The sequence below is a fragment of the Callithrix jacchus genome, chromosome 17, assembly GCF_049354715.1.
Source record: "Callithrix jacchus isolate 240 chromosome 17, calJac240_pri, whole genome shotgun sequence".
Taxonomy (NCBI): domain Eukaryota; kingdom Metazoa; phylum Chordata; class Mammalia; order Primates; family Cebidae; genus Callithrix; species Callithrix jacchus.
The window spans coordinates 25,466,729-25,478,820 of NC_133518.1; the positions used below are offsets into that span (position 1 = coordinate 25,466,729).

Here is a 12,092-nt window from a genome sequence, read left to right on the forward strand (position 1 = left end):
CTATAATTATTTATTTACTAAATACAAACAATTTATTATAAAAATGAAATACAAAATCCCTATGTGTAACAACTTCAATTTGTTATAATGTGGCTATAGAGAAAACATACAACATACTACCTTAACAATCTTTTTTCTTATTTATCCAAAAACTATTATATAGAATTTTAGAGATTGTAATTGAGTAAATAATTTTTTTCAGACAATATTGTTTTAGATTATAAATTAGATACAACTTCCTTCTTAAATAACTCTGAATTTTAAACTAAAGAAGTTAAATTTTGAAAATTAATTTACATATATGTATATACATATATACACTTGCAATTTCCACATATTTTAAAACTGGTCATTTTCCATTAAAATTACCTTAATCTTACATCTTACTTTCTTTTTTATCAAGAGTAGTATCAACAAGATAAATGAAAAATTCACTATCAGAAATCTTACTTGCCTTGAAGTATCTTCTTTTTATGTTTCAAAATTTGGTGTCAAATTCTAAGTATAAAAAAGTAATAAATAAAATTGCTTTTTTAATACTAAAATAAAAAATATTTACCAAGTATATTAAATTCTTAAACCATTTCATGCAATATCAACACTAATACCAGAATTTAATTTCTGTCCCATACACTTCAAAATTTTAAGCTTTACAAGTTTATTAACCTTTTAATTAAAAAAAAGTGAAGTACTCATAAATGAAGGGAGCACAGCTCAGTAAATTAACTATAGTCAGCTGGACATCACGCAAAGTGTCCTGCACTCAGAACAGGTCCTTGCTCTGTAACCAATAGGTATTTGTGTTCAGACAAGTTGCTTCTCTTAGGCTCCGTGGTTTCTTCTAAAAAATAAGGATTTTGCTACCTTACTTCACTAGGTTGTTAGGAAGATGTAATGAGATTCCATGCTTAAATGTCCAGAGAAATAGGAGAGCAATGGAATAACTTATTCTTGAACTTTATGGCTGAAACTATTTTGGAGTCCCAAATGAAGCTTGATGTGTGTTTTTCCATAGGTTCTAATATTCAAATGTTGCAGTTTTCATAAAATGTTATTAAGTGCTAATTTTGTTTATTAGCTCTATTTATTGTGGCTTGTAATTCAGGGTATTTTAGCTAATTCACAACTTATAACTAAATTTATATATGAATATGTTATCTCATTAGAATAGATAACATAATTGTGCCCTATTACTGAGCTTGTCAATCACACCAAGAGCAGAAAATTAACAGACAAATTAAAGCCAAGTCAAAACCTGGCTTGGACAACCACCACTCCCTCTCTACCTCTTCAAACTCTGAGCCAGCGCATCCGTGCCAGGATGCTGGATTGCCATGGTCCTCTCCAACTAACACATGAGAAAAACCCTGCTTTTATTGTTTTTAAGGTTTATGAAGGAAATGCAAGTTGACATTTTCCCATTTCCAAGACATGTACTAACAACATATTTTCACGTAACATCCCATATGTTACTCAGCCCTGTTCTCACTTCATACTTCACGTACATCAATAGTTTTATAGTGATAATCACAATTTTAATATTGGGTATCTCCTGTTTTGGTTTGACTCACACTGCTTCCTTGGAGCTGATCAAGAAATAGTCAAATGACTTTTCAGGGGCAATGCAAAATATGGAATGCTTTATGAATTTGTGAGCCATCCTCAGGCAGCAGCCATGCTTATGCTTATCTGCTCTCTATTGATCTAATTTTAAAGTATGCACTGCCGAAACAAGTACGAAGCCCTGTTTTATACATGGACACTCATGAGTCATAGATGAAGCTTAGCTCTGTTCAATCCAACTCACCTACTTGAGATTCAGAGAATGTTATCGAATGGTTTCCTGTGAAGTGGAACTTTAAAATATACTTGAAACTTGAGGTAGATGTGCTACTGCCTGGGAGATTTGTACTACTGTAGAAATGGATTACTTGAGGGGCCAACTACAAGTTGGTTCCCATTGCTCTGTGGAAAGATAACATGGAACCTTCTGCTGTCTAATCAAAGCTGCTGCACAGGATATAAAAAAAACCTCAAGATACAAATCTGATAGCAAAAGGGAAAGGGAATGCTAATCTCTTCCTGCAACATTATTTGAACATCTCTGACTGGTGGGAACAATCTCAACTAATATTTATTAGAGAAAAGACCAACAGAGGTCTCAAAGGATAACTTACCATGAAGGCCTAGGCTAATAAGTCTAGCTAAGATGTGGGCTCCAAATAATGTTTTTAGTGTAGGGGAAGCATCAATTTGCTCACTATTTGTGTGGATAAAGCTAGGAGGCCCAGCTCCCAGAGCAGGGTGCTGAGAACAATGGCTGAGCGTAAGTACATAAACAATAAACACCGTAGCTTTGAACACTATGTGTGAATCACCATGAAAACTGAGGGGTCTGAATCAGTGAGTGCATCCTGGTGGCAAAAGTCAATGATTATCAGATTGCAGGACCAGTTACAATGGCAACAATACAGAAGTGAATCCATGGAAACAACAGAATAATTAGAATGGTCTCTTCTCCCCCTTCTGACTTGTAAAGAAAGATTGCCTTCCTTGGACTTAGGAAACACCTTAGCTTCTTGGAAAATTCAAAGAAGGAAGACACAGGAGATAGCCCCAGGGGACAATACAAAATTTTCTGCTAAATTGAACATTTCAAGACCCAATAACTCATTCGAAAAGTCAGGCCAGGCATGGTAGCTAGCACTTTGAGACGCCAAGGCAGGAGGATTACTTATGCTCAGGAGTTCAAGACTAGCCTAGTCAAGATAGTGAGACCCTGCCTCAAAAAAAAAAGAAAGAAAAAAAAAAAAAAAGAAGAAAGAAATGAAGACAAAAGAAGTCAAATATGTGGCTTCATTTTTATCTGATGCATGGGATTACACTTAGAATAAAATGAACCACATTGACATCCCTAGGCATACTTGCATTCTACTTCTAACTAATCTAGCCTTCGGCTTGACTTCTAGCTAAAAAGTGGACTAACTCCTGCTATTTCAAACTACCTGAACCAAACTATGAACTCTCACCTAATCTGTAAGATTCAATGATTGCCATTATTTTAAACATCAATTTAGTATTAACTGGCCTTTTAATACAAACACCTCGTCAACCATGATAAATAGCATAATCTTCTGCATCTCATACATGCATAACTTGAGTAAAGACATTAATATTTTGCTGAAGAAAAGTATTGAAAATATCCGATGAGCCATAATGTACAGGAAGCATGAGGACTGCTCTGAAATAGCAAAGAAATAACTCCATTCAAGAACTTTAATAAAGTCATTACTAAACAGCTAGTTTGTTATACTCTATCAATTTACTATGCTGCCCGCCAATGTGGACACAATCACCATTTACATGGGCTAGCTCGTGTCTATAAGCATCTTGGGTGCTCGAGTGTTCATCTTTGTAAATCATCACCAAGGCTAAAAGGGATGACAAGGAAGTCTCTTGTTCCACTGGGGTATGACATAATACAAGTTGCTAACTTATAGTCCCCTTGATGGCCAAAACACTGTGCTGAGGTCATTTATCTAAAGTAGGCAAAGATTTAAATGAAGACTTCCCCATTGCTTTCCTAGTCTGATTTATTGTAATTCATATCAGCTAGGAGTCAGGTAAGAGCTATCTACAGCCTGAAACAATAAATAACAACAATAATGGCAATACTAGTCATAAACTAAAAGTCCACACTTCAAAAATTAATAAAATACAAAGACCTTTAGCCAATGTAAGATTACAAGACCAAAGACGTCAGATTACAAATAACAAAAACTCCATAAGAGAAAATGAATCCTACATGTTATGTTGCTTAGTCCAAATATTTGCTTTTCTACCTGATGTGTGTTGGTATTTTTCACTATATGCCAATAATTATGTTAATCTTATTAATATTTCTGACTTAAGTGACTCTACTTTAGAACATTCAGGTTTTTAAACAAGAACTACTATACTGTCTCAGCCTATCAACAGCATGTACATTTGCTTGTTTTTTCACTAAAAATGCCACCATTTGCTGTCTCTTGCAAATTAAAGCAAATAAAAGGTGTCTGTTTCCGTCCTATAAAACAGCAAAAAAGAAAAAATAAAAAAATTAGAAATTTCTCAAATGAACTAAAAATCTTATGTAGGATGTTTGAACTTCAACATAAAATATAGAAAGGAAGTAAATGAAAACCAGTCCCTTTTTCTCACTCTGTGCTTTCTGAAGCGCTGCTCTTTGCCTTGCAAGCACCCCTCTTCTGCCTCCCCACACTAACTGTGGTCATCACCAAAACCCCCTTCAAACATTCCAGTCCCAAAAACCCTTGCTTTGATCACGCACTTAGCATGGTGCATTGAAACCACTTCGTTGTTTCCCACTGAAACCAAGAGATTCTTGAGGGTAAGGCCTGTATCTTTTATCTCTATGGCCCCCAAAACCTAAAACATAGTAGCAAATACTTTAAGCTGTTTACATAAATTAAGATCTAAATTGTTATCTCTAGAGCAGTGTTTCTTAAAGTATATTCCAAAGAATATTGGCTTATTGTAACCCAAGAGAAAGGCTCCATGACAATCTGCACATGAGAAGTATTACAAAATGTATTTTATATCCAATAATCAAGAAATCTCTTGAACTTTACCTTATACCCATTTGAAAAAACTTTTTGTGGCAAATATTAACATTTAAGGAATCAAGAGTTTCAGTGATACAGTTTCCAGAGCTTCCCAATACAGTTGGAGTCTCCTCTGGGTGGTGCAAACTTGCTTGATTCACTTCTATCAATGATATCAGGACCCCAGATGCCAATGTCAGGCACTCCTACTCCAAATGGGTCACTAAGAAAATGAGCTCTGAATTGAGTGATTGGCTTCAAATGTACATATTTTCCAGATTATTAAATAGTTCATGGGCTTCTTTAATACAAGAGAAGAGATTTTTATCTTAACTGTTACAAGGCTCAGTACGTTCTGTGTAAGAGAGAGAGGTTTAAAAAACTTAAAAATAAGTATTTAAAAAAACCAAAGCTCGGTAAGAAATTCTATTTTCAATTGTAATGGTAATGCTGGGATCCTAATGTAACTCTACTTTTTAAATCCATTTTTATTGGTTTTTATTTAAATGGCTATTTAAAGTTATTTTTTTATTTTAGGCTAAATATAAAGCAAATACAAATATAATGGCTTATCACCAAAGTTCTCATACTGATCCATATGGGTTATTTCTAGCAAAATGAAAGTCAATAAGTCACTTGCATTTTTAAGGAAGACTGCTGAGGAGAAGGATATAATGTCTGCAATATTCACAAACTACCCAATTATAACCAGAAATAACCTAAAAAAATTTCTAGGCATTCATATGAGAAGATGATTATTTGTGGTATAGATAAAGAGTTTTAAACTAAATCCTAAAATTCAACCCCATAACTGAGGGATTTATATGATCTATAGACTATGTATTATCAACAAATACACATTGACTTAAAAGCCTTGAAGTCTTTATGAAAATATTCTACAACATAAGAGTTGTAAACTCAAATACTTACAAGGACAAAGGCAGGTGATCTGAGTAAGGAACGTACTGCTGTGGGCCCAGCAGCAAACTGGAGAATATGCACCTTTTATAAAGGAGCGTCCTCCGCACAGCAGGCCAACAGGGATAGAAACTCAGGGGACACCATATTTTATTTTTTAAGACAAGTCTGAAGTCCAGATTTCTGCATAAGTCTTCTAAATTTTACATGTTGACTCAATTTATAGAGGCAAACATATCTGTGCACATTTAGAATATAGCCCTTTTATTTTTATATTTGCTATGAATGCATAACTAAATGATTGTGTATAATCCAAGTATTTGCATGTAAAATATGTTCTCTAGTATCAAATGTTTTACCAAAAAAAATCAGGCCCTCATATATAATAAAAATTGCTATTAAGAATCATAATACCCACTTCAAAAACTTTTCCAACATGTATTCATTTACAATCTATGTGTATACAATTTTCCCAGATTTTTAGCCAAATAGTTTATATGACTGCCAACACTAAATTATTAAAATAATTTCTATGGAAATTCTCTTAATCAAAATAATTCTGATGTATATCAAATTTATATCAACTTCATGGATTTCAGTGTGTACAGCTGACATCCTGGTTATGCTAAAGATCTATAAACTTAAGACATACTGAGATAGCTCATAATACAACTTCAGCTAAAAAAAAATCAGGATTGGTTATTATTTGAGAAAACCCAACTTGTAATGAACATTTGTTGGCACATAATCACCTGTATGGTGACAAAGGGACATGAAATCATTAAAGAGTCAGCTTCTACTTATTGAAAGATTACCCATAAGCAAATTTTAAAAAACTCTGTGAATGGCAGTGACTGACTAATGGTGGGAAAAAATGGTGTTATTCTGTAAGCTGAGAGATACTGCCAATAACATTCCCTTTCACTTCCCAGTCACAGACAAAGACAGGTAAGTCAGGCTAATCTTACTGAAAAGGAGAACTTTGAAGAAAGCAGCACCTAGCAGAGGCCAACTCTTCTAGAGATTTTTTACATTTTTTGAGATACAGAATGTATATATTACACTTATCTATTCTGGGGTTCTTAAACAGGAGTGTATCCAAACCTGGAGGTTTGTTTGTTTGTTTGTTGTTACTGTGGTTAGAGAAGAGTCTCACTATGTTGCTCAAGCTAGACTCAAAGTCTTAGGCTCAAGCAGGGACTAACAGAACATGCCACTGTGCCCAGTTTCAAGAAAACATTTTTAAACATACACATTCAGGCCTCATTCGATCTATTACATCCAAAGCTTCAGGGGAAAGCCTAAAATTTTAGATTTTTAACAAAGTTTGCTCAGGTCACTATAATGCACAATTCTGAGAATTCGTGCAGCAGACAATGACTTCAGTCTCGTCCCTCACCCACATGGCTGATTCCTTTTATCAGCTGGAGATGTGGCCAAAAAAGGAAAAGAGTAAGAGAGTATTTTATTAAATCTACATTTAATTTTCATGGGTATGAGTAGAACAAGGACAAATCAACTCAAAATCCAACTTTATTTTGCTATTAGTAAGCTCCTTATCTCCCGCCTTGCCATCAAGACATTCTAGGTTTGAGAGGAAAGTTTAGACTCTTAGATCTAACTGGCTGTTTCTGCCTGGATGGGTAATAAGTCAGTTAATAATTTGTTTCGTCTTCTGTTGAAGTGTTTCTCATGTTGTCACCACATATTCACTGCCAATATGGTTTCCCCAGAGTCCTCCTAAAATTAATCTCTAGGCAAGTTTCAACTCACTCTCCTTTTCAAACCAAAATTTATTAGCCCCAAAGCTAGAGCATCTTGTCTCAACACATAAACTGGAAGTACAACAAACTCAAAAAAAAAAAAAAAAAAAACCTCTTCTTGGCACTTTCCCTTATTACCTAATTTCCAAATGACCTGCATATTCCTGATGGCTCTCCTTTTCCCTTCCCATTTTTCCCTCTTAAGCCTCGCCACTGAGAGATGATACATCAGGTTTTTAGAAAATTGTCAGCAGCAGCAAGATGTCTATTTATTCTAAGTTGCTTTAGTTTTGTTTGAGTTTTAAGATAAAGCCAATTTTCAGGGCATATTTTCCTTCCTGTGTTGTTTTTCATTAATCTGGGGGGGAGGAGGAACCCCTGCATTTATTTTATTATTATTTTTTTTGAGACGGAGTTTCGCTCTTGTTACCGAGGCTGGAGTGCAATGGCGCGATCTCGGCTCACCGCAACCTCCGCCTCCTGGGTTCAGGCAATTCTCCTGCCTCAGCCTCCTGAGTAGCTGGGATTACAGGCACGCGCCACTGTGCCCAGCTAATTTTTTGTATTTTTAGTAGAGATGGGGTTTCACCATGTTGACCAGGATGGTCTCAATCTCTTGACCTCGTGATCCACCCGCCTCGGCCTCCCAAAGGGCTGGGATTACAGGCATGAGCCACTGCACCCAGCCCGGAACCCCTGCATTTAAAAAAAAATTGAAAAAAATTAAAGTCACAAATATTTTTCAAAGTGTATTTTAAAAATAAAAAAAAATACAAGAAAAGTTGTGCCCTTTAATGCTTCTTTCAAAGTATGATTATTTAAAATATGACTTTAGATAATTATTTCAAAATAACTTAACTTCCTTGCATTCAGTGAATATTTGAGCTTCCAAATACAAAAAATTGAACCTTACCTATGTCAAGGTTAAAACAAATATTTTGAAAAGAAAGTTCATTGATCTACACCTTGTCCATTGCTTCGATATTTGCATCACGAGGAAGCAGTTTTTCTGCCTGTAACATACTCTCATTATACCCAGTGAAATGGAGAGCAGTGATGCCGTAGATATCCTTAAGATGTGGGTTTGTGCCATGTTTCAGCAGAATGATGGCACAAGTCTCTTCCTGGCAATGTACAGCCTGTCCATATTAGAGCAAGAAATAGATTGTAAATTCTAAGAATTCAAAATACACATTCCACAGGTTTCACCAACTAGTTATATTTAAATAGGACAAATTTATTTTAATTATATATATAAATCAAACCCACATTATGCTGAAAGAGTTGACTAATATATACCTATATTAAAGGTGTTCTGTTTTGTTTGTCACAAATGTCAACCTGGTATTTTCTGTTCACCAGGAGAGTGACCACTTCCACACAGCCACTGGCACAGGCCAAATGTAGAGCAGTAGTACAAGAGTAAGAGGACCTTTTAGGAAAGTGTAGTGCAATATCTCAAAACATACAGTCATTGCATCATTGTAAACATCGAATAGCATGTTTTTCCTCTTATTTTTCTTGAACAAAGTATAGTACGTATTAGCTGTTATTTCTCACTACCTTAAAACAGCAGCCTATTCGAACAGAAAGAGCTCAGTCTTTGGATTCAGTTCAACTAGGGTTTCAGTCCTACTTTATTATTATTATTATTATTTTTTGCCAATCAGTTTGAGCTTATGAGGTTGCTCAGGTTAGCCTTGAACTGATGACCTCGCCTTCGCAAGCGCCATGACCTCCGGCGGGAGCCACTTTGGACCCCATCAGTCCTACTTTAAACTCTGTCATTTACCAGCTATTACTTAGCCTTTCTGTGCCTCAACTTCCTCATTAATAAAAACAACAATAATAGCTATCTCATAGGACATCATGATGCTTAAATAAGTAACTATGTAAAGTATTTAAATAGTTCCTACAGCAACAACTCAAAATTGTTAGGTTTTTGTTTTTCGAGACAAGGTCTCACTGTTTTGCCCAGGCTGGAGTGCAGTGGTGTAATCATACCTCACTGTAGCATGGAACTCCTGGGCTCATGCAACGCTCCATACATGGCCTCCTGAGTAGCTGGGACTACAGATGTGCACCAGCATGCCCAGCTACTAATGTAAATTTTATGTAGAGCAAGAATCTCATTTTGCTGTTCAGGCTGCTCTCAAACTCCTGGCATCAAGCGATCCTTCCACCTCAGCCTCCCAGAGTTCTAGGAGTATTTCTATTACTACTACTAAACAAAAAAATTTTAATCAAGTAAAATAAAACAATTGTACCTACTTTGTAGGATGACTTAAAGAGTACGTCACATTTTAACACCTCTGATATTTGAATGCCACTTATAATTCATGATTTATTACAACTATAATTGGTAGCATTTTAAATATTATTGTATTGAAATATATAATAATGGGGCATCACACAATCCATGAGTCCTTACATTAAGTAGCATATGGTATACTGAGCAGGTCTAGGGCAGTTCTAGGGATATAACTGGTACTTAAATACATTTCAGTTTCTTTTTTTTTTGAGACGGAGTTTCGCTCTTGTTACCCAGGCTGGAGTGCCATGGTGCGATCTCGGCTCACCGCAACCTCCGCCTCCTGGGTTCAGGCAATTCTCCTGCCTCAGCCTCCTGAGTAGCTGGGATTACAGGCATGCGTCACCGTGCGTAGCTAATTTTTTGTATTTTTAGTAGAGACGGGGTTTCACCATGTTGACCAGGATGGTCTCGATCTCTTGACCTCGTGATTCACCCGCCTCGGCCTCCCAAAGTGCTGGGATTACAGGCGTGAGCCACCGCGCCCGGCCTACATTTCAGTTCTTAAAGGCACTATGGGGAAAAAACACTGAAATAACAGTAACACATTTTTTGAACAAATTAATTCTTAGATTTTTCAAACAACTTGAAGTCAAAAGAAACGATTCAAAGGAATAGGTATGGATCATTTAATTCAACACAGATTTAGAGAATATATGCAAATTGGACTTTCCGATGATTAATATTAGTGTTTAAGACTGATAAACTTTTGAAAGGGCAGTTAAAGGTTATCTTCTATTTTCTAACTTCGGAAATTCTTGTTTGAAAGATGGGAGACGAAGTTTAAATGAGATTAAGTCCTAATATCCTCGTTTCAAATCTCTCAGCTTGTGCAGACAGTGCAGGTCAACATGAAGTGTTTAAGGATGGAAAGCTCCTGAGAGAGAGTAGAATATGTCTGCTACATAATAGGTACTCAGGTTATGTTTGATGAATAAATTGAATGAAAGAATGGATAAATACAGATGGGGAGTTCAATATTTTAAAATAAACTCCTATAAAGCAGTATTTTTGCAATAGTAATCATTAATTTTTATTTTTATTTTCAAAGAATACAAGATGAAATGATTAATCTATCATCGTTTGCATATATTAGATAAATCTACATGTAAGAAAAATATATACATAATAAAATATATACATAAAATCTGGAGACAGATAAAAGTATTCCCTTTTATTTATGAAGAGGTTAAAAGTTCAAAGATAATAACACAGAATAATAATAATGATAAAAATAGAAAGTGAGAAATTATTTTTATCTGGGCAAGATTCATATTCCTTTTCCCAAGAATTATTCCATTAATAATAAACTTTTACTAGAAGTGTTGTACATGCTCATTGCTGCAATCACAGATAAGAAAAACTTTGCTTAAAAAAAAAAAAACTTCGCTTAAAATGCCAATGCCTAGAAATTAGAAATGTTATCATATTCTGTACACATTTTTTTTTTGTTAACAAAAGACCATAGTATGTTTGTGTGTATGTGTAATTAACTGATTCTTTTTTCCTTGCTGGCTATGACAAAATACATCTTCGCACATCAACATACTTCCATATCTATTGTCACATTCAATGGTCACATATTATTCCAACCTATGGCTGCAATAGAAATTTACTTATAGAATTCATTCAGTCTGTCCTTTTTAAAATAAGTGCTGCAAAAAACAAAGTGCCTGTACTCTACTTCCTAAGGGCATTTTAGTATACTGGAATTGATGGGTAAAGAGTATACCCATTTTTAAAATGTAGTACTTACCACCAATCCATCTATTTAAAAAGTTATCAGAAACTTGAACTTTAAGCAGCAGTGCAAAACATCCTCATACATATTGTGGGCAGAAAACAGTTTCATTCCTCTGTTAATTTAAATTCTTATACCAGAAACGCAAAGGATTTTTTCCTATGTACATAAGTAACATGTAAATCTGCAAAAAAGTTATTTGCCCACTTTTATTAGAGTTTTTATTTGATTTGAATTTCCCATAAAATGAAGATGCACTTTTCATCTAATGTGTATATATGTAACTTTTCATCTAGTTTGTATATATAACTGATATACATGACATTATATGTAACATATATGCTAGACATACCAGTACTATACATATCACATGATATAATGAATTCCCTGTAAAATGAAAACACTCTTCTCATCTGAATATATATATAATATAGTAAATACTTTTCAAGTATGTTTTCTTTCATTTCTCTTTTTTTTCTGCTATACCGGCAGTTTTAATTTTTAGTTTGCTAAATCAACCTTCAGAAAGCCTGCCTCTGAGGTCATTCTTAGGAAGGCTTTGTCAACATAAAACATACCTGTAAATTGAGCATTTCTGTTTTCTTCTGATATTTTTCTCACTTGCATATGTAAAAGTTGCAATCTGTGTTCCATCAGGCACTCATGTTTGTGATATAAAAATTTCATTAATTTTCTTCAAAGAGCAGGATTTTTTCACTAATCCTTCATCCTTTCCTGTTCATATCTGTGAACGT

At 34.8% G+C, this 12,092-nt stretch overlaps 1 long non-coding RNA gene and 1 pseudogene across 1 annotated transcript in view; both read right to left on the reverse strand.

Moving 5' to 3' along the window:
- Window positions 1–629: 629 nt before the first annotated feature.
- Window positions 630–12,092, reverse strand: part of LOC128930022 (uncharacterized) — a 30,051-nt gene continuing 18,588 nt past the window's right edge. The window contains exon 3 of the long non-coding RNA XR_008477490.2: window positions 630–3,241. This is a non-coding gene — a long non-coding RNA (uncharacterized LOC128930022). The remainder of the gene's footprint in view (window positions 3,242–12,092) is intronic.
- Window positions 1,626–1,738, reverse strand: LOC118149032 (U6 spliceosomal RNA; annotated as a pseudogene).